This window comes from Gossypium hirsutum, chromosome A06 (genome assembly GCF_007990345.1).
Source record: "Gossypium hirsutum isolate 1008001.06 chromosome A06, Gossypium_hirsutum_v2.1, whole genome shotgun sequence".
NCBI lineage: Eukaryota > Viridiplantae > Streptophyta > Magnoliopsida > Malvales > Malvaceae > Gossypium > Gossypium hirsutum.
In genome coordinates, this window is record NC_053429.1 from 43,908,089 (window position 1) to 43,917,824 (window position 9,736).

Consider the following 9,736-nt stretch of genomic DNA (forward strand, 5'->3'; position numbering starts at 1 on the left):
AAGTAAATACTTTTTGATAGTGACGCAAGTTTTAAAATAATTTTCTAGATCACACAAATAGGCTAAATAAACAATGGGCTTTTCAAAAGTTATCACGTTTTACGAAAAACACTTCAATGTGACATCGCCCGATTTGGCCGTAATGTCCAGGCCGACTTTGGGGTGTTACAGTGTAAAGTTTGCACTTGATTTTTGGAATTTAATTTGCCACACGGCCTAAGCACACGGGCGTGTGACTTGGCCGTGTGACCTCATTTTGTTGATGACATCATAAACAAAGAGTTACATGGGCTAAGGGCCCGAACGTGTCCCAAGTTACATGGGCGTGTGTGACCACACAGCCTACCCACACAGGCGTGTGACTCTCTAAACCAGGAAAATTTTCTAAGTGTCAAAAAGGTTCCGAAAGTTCTCGGTTTAGTCCCAAACCACTTTCGAGGTATGTTTTGGGCCTTGTAAGCCCTTATAAGGGACAATTTGCATGTGCTTGAAACATTTTAAATTTGGATGAAATTTTATGGCTCAGTGTTGTATGTTTGTTTCTGTTTAAGTCTGATAATGCCTCGAACCCTGCCCCGTTGTCGGATACGGGTAAGGGTGTTACAATTTTTACCATACCAGCTTAAGGATCATCTTTTTATTTACAGTTTGTGTTTGCTTGAGGACAAACAATGACTTAACTTGGGGAAGTTTGATCTGTCATAATTTGGTGTAGTAGATTAAACTAGTTTTTGCATTTTAGAAGCTTAAACACAAACATTTTCGTTAAGTTTTAATTACGTTTTTGCAATTTCACTTACATCCAATAAAATGTGTAATTTGAGTCTTTTGTTGATCTTAGTGGCCGAATGAGGCATAAGGGTGAGTTAATAGACTTTATGAGCGTGTAGAAGACCATTAAAAGGCATGTTAACATGATATTGGTCGCTGTGTTGCAACACGAAGAGCTAAATGTCGCAACATAGGGAGTAGAATAGAAGAATTTCAAGACTACCTTCGGTGTCGCGCCACAGCCTGAGGATGTCGCGACATATCCCTGAAGGCACCTGAAAATGAAGCATATTGCCCTCGATGTCGTGACATAGTACTTGGTGTGTCGCTACATAACCTCTATATAGGAAATAATTACGAGACAGGGGCATTTTAGTCCACACAATCAAACCTTAAGCAGGAGATGGTAGTTGACCTAGGGTTAAGGATGACGTCCACTCTAAAGTCTATAAATAGGCTCATTTAACACATGTTACGAAAAACTTTTCATATCATATAATTTTCTTCCTAGTTTTAGTATTTAGTTTTTCTCTTTTTAGGTTTTAGGTTTATTTTAGGTTTTGTTCTTTACTTTGTGAAAGAAATCAGATTTGTGAAATATGATCAAACTCTGTGAGGATTTAGCATTCAACTCTAACAAAAATCAGGCCTCTTCTAAAATTTATATTCTTGAATTATTGTTCATGCATATTCATTCTATCAAGTCTATATTGTTTATGAGATCCATGTGTAACACCCCTAACCCGTAACCATCTCCAAAATAGGGTTAAAGGCGTTACCGAACAAATTGACACATTTTGCATTCATTTCTCAATCATCATAACATCATAGGTCATACATCATTACAAAGTCCCTTATATTAGGTCAACGAGACCTCAAACATGCTTTAGAAAGGGGTCGGGACTAAACCCAGAGCATACAAAATTTTTCAAAACTTAAACATTTTTTAAAGTTATAAAGGTCACACGCCTATGTGAACATGCCGTATGCCTCACACAGCATTAGACACACCCGTGTGTCTAGGCCATGGCAAAATAGGGCATACATACTGACCTGTCCATATGGCCACAAGACACGCCCATGTGCCTTGGTCGTAGTCGAAACTGAATTGGGTCACACGGTCGACCACATGCCCATGTGTCTAGCCCGTGTACCCTTCGAAATGGCCACACACGCCCATGTATCAAGGCTGTGTGACTCACACGGGCACCAGACATGCTCATGTGTCTAGGTCGTGCTTGAAACTGACTTGAATATCTAAATTACAATAGATACACGGTCAAGACACACGCCCGTTTTCTCAACTGTGTGGGGTGAAATAAGGCTTAGTTTAAACCACATTTCCCACCTATCTCAAGCATACCAAAACCACAACATTTTTGCATCCTTTGCATGCATTTAAAGGCAACCAAAACATGCCAATTCAATCATAAATCAAACTATATAACCTCAACCAATTCAATATGCCTACATCATCACAATTTACCAAAGTTCCAAATGCATAAACTAATTAATTCAATATCCTATAATAAACCATCACATACACATTATAAACATCACATATCTTACTTATCAAACATACCATTTAGGCCAACTTAAGAGGCCATACATACCAATATTTACAAGCCAAGTCTCATGGCTAATCACAACACAAAACATACCAAATTGACACTAGCCTATACATGCCATATACCATATATACAACTCTGAAAATAGTACCAAAATAGATGTCTGATAGTGTGATTGAGTCGCTGACGATTCCTGAATCCGAGCTAGCTTTATAACACTGTAAAATAGAGAACATTTCACATAGTAAGCTTTAAAGCTTAATAAGTTCGTGCTAAATATAATCAACTATTTAATATGCAAATCATCAATTAATAAACACTTAGTAACTTTCATATCATCATTCAAATCTACTCCATGACCAATTATTATGTATATACAAATTCATCAACTTCATACGCATAGTATCGACTACCACAAAGGTATCATACGTACCTGTACTTTCCCATATTTATCTATTTCATTCATACCTCTTCATTCATCACAGTAATTCATTCGAAAATCTCTCAAAGCTCTAAGAATTTGCACACTTAGTGCATCAGTGTTTAGCCGAAGCTGTACCAATCTTGCACACTTAGTGCCATTTCAATAAACCGAAGCTAACTTGGTATCGCACACTTAGTGCCTTATATAGCCGAAGCTATTCCAACTCGCACAGTTAGTGCCATTTGTAGCCAAAGCTATTTCAAACCGCACACTTAGTGCCAAACATAATCGATTATCATCATGCTCAAACCGTAATCAAATATCTATACAATTTATGCATTATCAAAGCATTAAAACATAACTATAACATCATTTATCACGTATGAACTTACCTTGTACTCGAAATTGACAATTCAGATCGTTTAGTCGATAATATTCGACTTCCCTCGATCTAAATCTGAATTCCTCTTTTCTTGATCTATATGTATTCAAAATTAACCTTTTTTATTCAACAAATCATTCAATTCAATCCATATACACATATTTAGGGCATTTTACAAATTAGCCCTCACATTATCACATTTTAACACTTTAACCCCAAATTCATAAAATCACAAATTACTCAAAATTTCCTTATACAATTGCCTAGCCGAATTTTAGTCCCTTAATTTCTCATTTTCACAATTTAATCCCTAATATGCATTTTTACTCACAATCACTTTACAAAACATGTATGTCAAGCACTAAGCTTTCATATTTCATCATTTAACATCACAAAATTCATGAATTCATCAATGGCATCTCATTAAATTATCAATAATTTCATGAATTTAGGCATGGGCTAGTTAGAACACTTAACAACGATTACAAAAATGTAAAAATCATCAAAAATTAAAAATGCTTACCTAATTGAGCTTAAATATAGCCGAACCCTAGTTGAGCTTCAACCTTTCTTTTTCTTTTAAATTTTCGGCAAGAACAAACAAATAATGAACTAATTTGATGTTTTGTTTTAATAATAATAACATAATATTTTAATTACTAAATTAACCTTTTTCATTTCATTTAAAATCCACCAACTCATGTCTAATTTTGTCGATACATTAATTCATTGGTATAATTGCATCATAAGGACTCCACATATAAAAAGACATGGCAATTTGGCACTTTAACAAATAGAAGACCACTTTTACATTTTACGCGATTAGGTCATTTTTGCAAATTAAGCACACAAACAATAAAATTTCCACACGAAACTTTCACACATATCAATTCACATATTATAAACACTAGAAATAATATTAAAATAATTTTCCAACCTCAGATTTGTGGTCCCGAAACCACTGTTCTAACTAGGGTCTAAATCGGGCTATTACAACTCTCTCCCTTAGGGATTTTCGTCCCCGAAAATCTTACCAGTGAATAGGTTTGGATATTGCTTTCTCATAGCATCCTCGGGTTCTGACGTAGCTTCTTCAACCCCGTGCCGATGCCACAACACTTTCACTAATGCTATTCTTTTATTTCTTAGCTCTTTGGTCTCACGAGCTAAAATCTGTATCGATTTTTCTTCATAAGACATATCAGGCTGAATTTCAACCTCAGTAGTGGAAATAACATGCGAAGGATCTGATCTGTATCTTCGAAGCATCAATACATGGAATACATTGTGAATCCTTTCCAATTCTGGTGGCAACAACAATCTTTAGGCAATTGGCTCAACACGCTCGATAATCTCATATGGCCCTATAAACCTCGGACTCAATTTGTCTTTTCTGCCGAATCGAAGTTCTTTCTCCCATAATGAGACTTTTAAAAACACTTTATCACCAATCTCAAATTCAATATCTTTTCGTTTCAAATCTGTGTAAGATTTCTGACGATTGGAAGCTGCTTTCAGACTATCTCGAATCACTTTTACTTTCTATTTAGTCTCTTTTATCAAGTCAACCCCGTGAATCTTATTCTCGCTGAGCTTAGTCCAATACAAAGGTGTACGGCATTTGCGACCATATAAGGCTTCGTATGGTGCCATTTTGATGCTCAATTAAAAACTGTTATTATAAGCAAATTCAATCAAAGGCAAATATTGTTCCCACGTACCTTCAAACTCAAGAATACAACATCTCAACATATCCTCGAGAATCTGAATAATCCGCTCGGATTGACCATCCGTTTGTGGGTGAAAAGTAGTACTAAAGTGCAATTTCATACCTAAAGCTTTTTGCAATTTCTTTCAAAATCGCGATGTAAATCTCGAATCTCTGTCTGACATAATAAATAATGGCAGACCGTGCAATCTTACAATATCATAAATGTATAACTTAGCTAACTTATCAAGTGGGTAATTGAATCATACCAGAATAAAATAGGCTGATTTCGTCAATCTATCAACTACAACCCAGATTGCATCTTTCTTTCTTGGAGATAAGGGCAAACCCGAAACAAAATCCATCGTCACTTTATCCCATTTCCACTCCGGAATCATAATCGTCTGTAACAAACCAGATGGCACCTGATGTTTAGCCTTAACTTGCTGATAAATTAAGCATTTCGAAACAAATTCTGAAATATCTCGTTTCATACCATGCCACTAATAAAGTTTTTTTCTATCATTATACATTTTAGTACTACCCAGATGAACAGAGAGTGCTATGAGCTTCATTTAAAATCATCTAAATCAACTCTGAATTTCTCAGAACATATATTTAGTCTCTGAATCTCAAACAACCTTCAACATCAACTCGAAATTCTGAATGAGTATTCAAATCGCACTGAGCCCGTTTTGCTAACAATTCATTATCAACCTTCTGATCTTCGTCAATCTATTGAATAAATAACGGTTTTTCTTTCACCTTAGCTAAAACCGAACCATCATTAGACAAAGTTAACTAAGTATTCATCGCACGCAATGCAAACAATGATTTCTGACTTAGAGTATCAGCAACAACATTGGCCTTTTCCGGATGGTAGTCAATTACAAGCTCGTAGTCTTTTAACAACTCAACCATCTTCGCTGTTGTAGATTCAGATATTTTTAAGTCATCAAATATTTTAAGCTTTTGTGATCAGAATAAACGTGACATTTCTCACCAAACAGATAGTGGTGCCAAATCTTCAATGCAAATACAATTGCAGCTAACTCAAGGTCGTGCATTGGATAGTTCTTTTCATGCATCTTTAATTGTCTCGAGGCATAAGCTATAACTTTGCCTTCTTGTATCAAAGCACAACCTATCGTTCAATGAAGCATCACTGTAGATCACAAATTCTTTACCCGATTCTGGTTGTACTAACACTTGAGCTTCTGTTAATAGGGCTTTCAACTGATCGAAGCTTTTTTGATACTTTTTAAGCCATTCAAACTTTACATTTTTCTGAAGCAGTTTCGTTAACGGAGTTGCGATCATAGAAAAGCCTTTTACGAACCGTCTATAATAACCAACAAGTCCCAGAAAACTACAAACTTCAGAAACATTTCTTGGAGGCTTCCAATCCAAAATAGCTAAAATTTTGCTCGAATCAACTCGGATACTTGATGCTGATACAATATGGCCTAGAAGACTAACTTCTTGTAACCAGAATTCACATTTTCTAAACTTCGCATATAATTGCTTATCACGCAAAGTCTGTAATACTATTCTCAGATGCTCGGCATGTTCGGTTTCATCACATGAATAAGTCAAAATGTCATCAATGAATACGACAACAAATCTATCTAAATATGGTTTGAAAATTTTGTTCATCAAATCCATAAAAGCAGCAGGTGCATTCGTTAATCCGGAAGGCATAACTAGAACCTCATAGTGGTCATACCTCGTTAGGAAAGTAGTTTTCGGAATATCTTGGCCTTATGTTCTTAGCATTATCTTTTTCAGCTAACTCTGGGAAATCTTTTATAAAGTGCTCTCGTGAACCACAACTGTAACAAGCTCGGTTATTTCTTTTTCCCCAACAATCTCCAAAATGTCATCTTCCACATTGTTAACATCTTTTATATTACCAACGCTCGATACCGATGTGGCTTGAGCTTTAGGATTAGTGTATTGTTTCCCGCGATCTCTATTCTGATATCCCGTTGAAGCTATTGATCGATTAAAGTAATCTCTTGATTTATTCGACGAGGAATGATAAGATTTATTCATCGATCTCTTCCTCGAATCTCTCGCCTCTACATCAACTTTTCTCTTTTCTTTGCTGAGGTTCTCAGCTTTACAAGCCATCTCAACCAGTACTACAAATTCTTTCAGCTCAAGTATCCGACTAACAGCTTTATATCTTTATTTAATCCATCAACAAATCTTTTACACATGATATCTTCAGTAGACACATATTCTCGAGCATATTTGCTTAAACATACAAATTCTCTTTCATATTCAATAACGGTCATCCAGCCTTGTTTCAATTCGAAAAACTCTTTATTTTTCTGATCGAGGAATCTTTGACTTATGTACTTCTTCTAGAACTCGATCTGAAAGAATTCCCTGGTAACTCGTTCCCTAGGAACCACTGATATCAACGTTTTCCACCAGTGATATGCATTATCTCTAAGCAAAGATACTACGCATTTAATACATTCGTCTGAAGTACAAGACAACTCATTGAATACTCAGATAGTGTTCTCAAGCTAGAACTTAGCCTTCTTGGCATCGTCATCAACTATATCCCAAAACTCTTTAGCCCCGTGTTTATGAATCTTATCAACAGGTGGCTTACTCAATTGAAACAGATCTATTACTTGTGGCACAACCAGGACTTGTTGAGGAACAGGTGGAGGTGGAGGTTGTTGAGCAACCAGATTCGTTCGTACGAATTCCGTGAACCACTCAGTCATTATTTGTAAGAAGGCTTGCTTAACCCCTCCTCCCTAACTACTAGTTATCGGCCTAGATTCAGCCGGCACTACCCCATGAATGGGGGCGGGCACATTGCTCTCAACATCATCAGTTATCACTCGTTCGGGATCCATTTACTATATGAAAAACACATTTTAACTGTCAGGAATCATCACACTATCATAATTCATATATACGGCATGTATAGCTAGACTCTCACACGCTACGTTAGTCACAGAATCAACTAAATCGTAGCTCCGATACCAATAAAATGCAACACCCCTAACCCGTATCCATCACCAGAATAGGGCTAAAGGCATTACCGGACAAATCGACACATTTTGCATTCATTTCTCAATCATCATAACATCATAGGTCATACATCATTACAAAGTCCCTTTTATTAGGTCAACGAGACCTTAAAAATGCTTAAGAAAGGGGTCAGGACTAAACTGAGCTCATACAAAAATTTTCAAAAATTAAACATTTTTCAAAGTTATAAAGGTCACACGCCCGTGTGAATAGGCCATGTGCCTCACACAGCATTAGACACACCCGTGTGTCTAGGCCACGGCAAAACAAGGCATACATACTGACCTATCCACACGGCCACAAGACAAGCCTATATGCTTTGGCCGTGGTCAAAACTGAATTGGGTCACACGGCCGACCACACCCCTATGTGCCTAGCCCGTGTACCCTTCGAAATGGCCATACACGCCCATGTATCAAGGCTGTGTGACTCACACGGACACCAGACACGCCCGTGTGTCTAGGCCGTGCTCGAGACTGACTTGAATACCTAAATTACAATAGATACATGGTCAAGACACATGCTCGTGTGCTCAACCGTGTGGGGTGAAATAAAGCTTAGTTTAAACCACATTTCCCACCTATCTCAAGCACACCAAAACCATAACATTTTTGCATCCTTTGCATGCATTTAAAGGCAACCAAACCATGCTAATTCAATCATAAATCAAACTATATAACCTCAACCAATTCAATATGCCTACATCATCACAATTTACCAAAGTTCCAAATGCATAAACTCATTAATTCAATATCCCATAATAAACCATCACATACACATTATAAACATTACATATCTTACTTATCAAACACACCATTTAGGCCATCTTAAGAGGTCATAGATACCAATATTTACAAGCCAAGTCTCATGGCTAATCACAACACAAAACATACCAAAATGACACTAGCCTATACATGCCATATACCATATATACAACTCTCAAAATAGTACCAAAATAGATGTCTGATAGTGTGATTGAGTCGCTGGCGATTCCCGAATCCGAGCTAGCTTTATAACATTGTAAAACAAAGAACAATTCACACAGTAAGCTTTAAAGCTTAGTAAGTTCATGTTAAATATAATCAACTATTTAATATGCAAATCATCAATTAATAAACACTCAGTAACTTTCATATCATCATTCAAATCTACTCCATGACCAATTACCCATATTTATCTATTTCATTCATACCTCTTCGTTCATCACAGTAATTCATTCGGAAATCTTTCAAAGCTCTAAGAATTTGCACACTTAGTGCATCAGTGTTTAGCCAAAGTTGTATCAATCTCGCACACTTAGTACCATTTCAATAAACCGAAGCTATCTCGGTATCACACACTTAGTGCCATTTGTAGCAAAAGCTATCTCGAACTGCACACTTAGTGCTGAACATAATCGATTATCATCATGCTCAAACTATAATCAAATATCTATACAATTTATGCATTATCAAAGCATTAAAACATAACTATAACATCATTTATCACGTATGAACTTACAATGTACTCGAAATTAACAATTCGGATAGTGTACTCGATAATATTCGACTTCCCTCGATCTAAATCCGAATTCCTCTTTTTTTGATCTATATGTATTCAAAATTAACCCTTTTATTCAACAAATCATTCAATTCAATCCATATACACATATTTAGGGAATTTTACAAATTAGCCCTAACATTATCACATTTTAACACTTTAGTCCCTAATTCATAAAATCACAAATTACTCAAATTTTCCTTATACAATTGCCTAGCCGAATTTTAGTCCCTCATTTTCTCATTTTTCACAATTTAATCCCTAATATACATTTTTACTCAAAACCA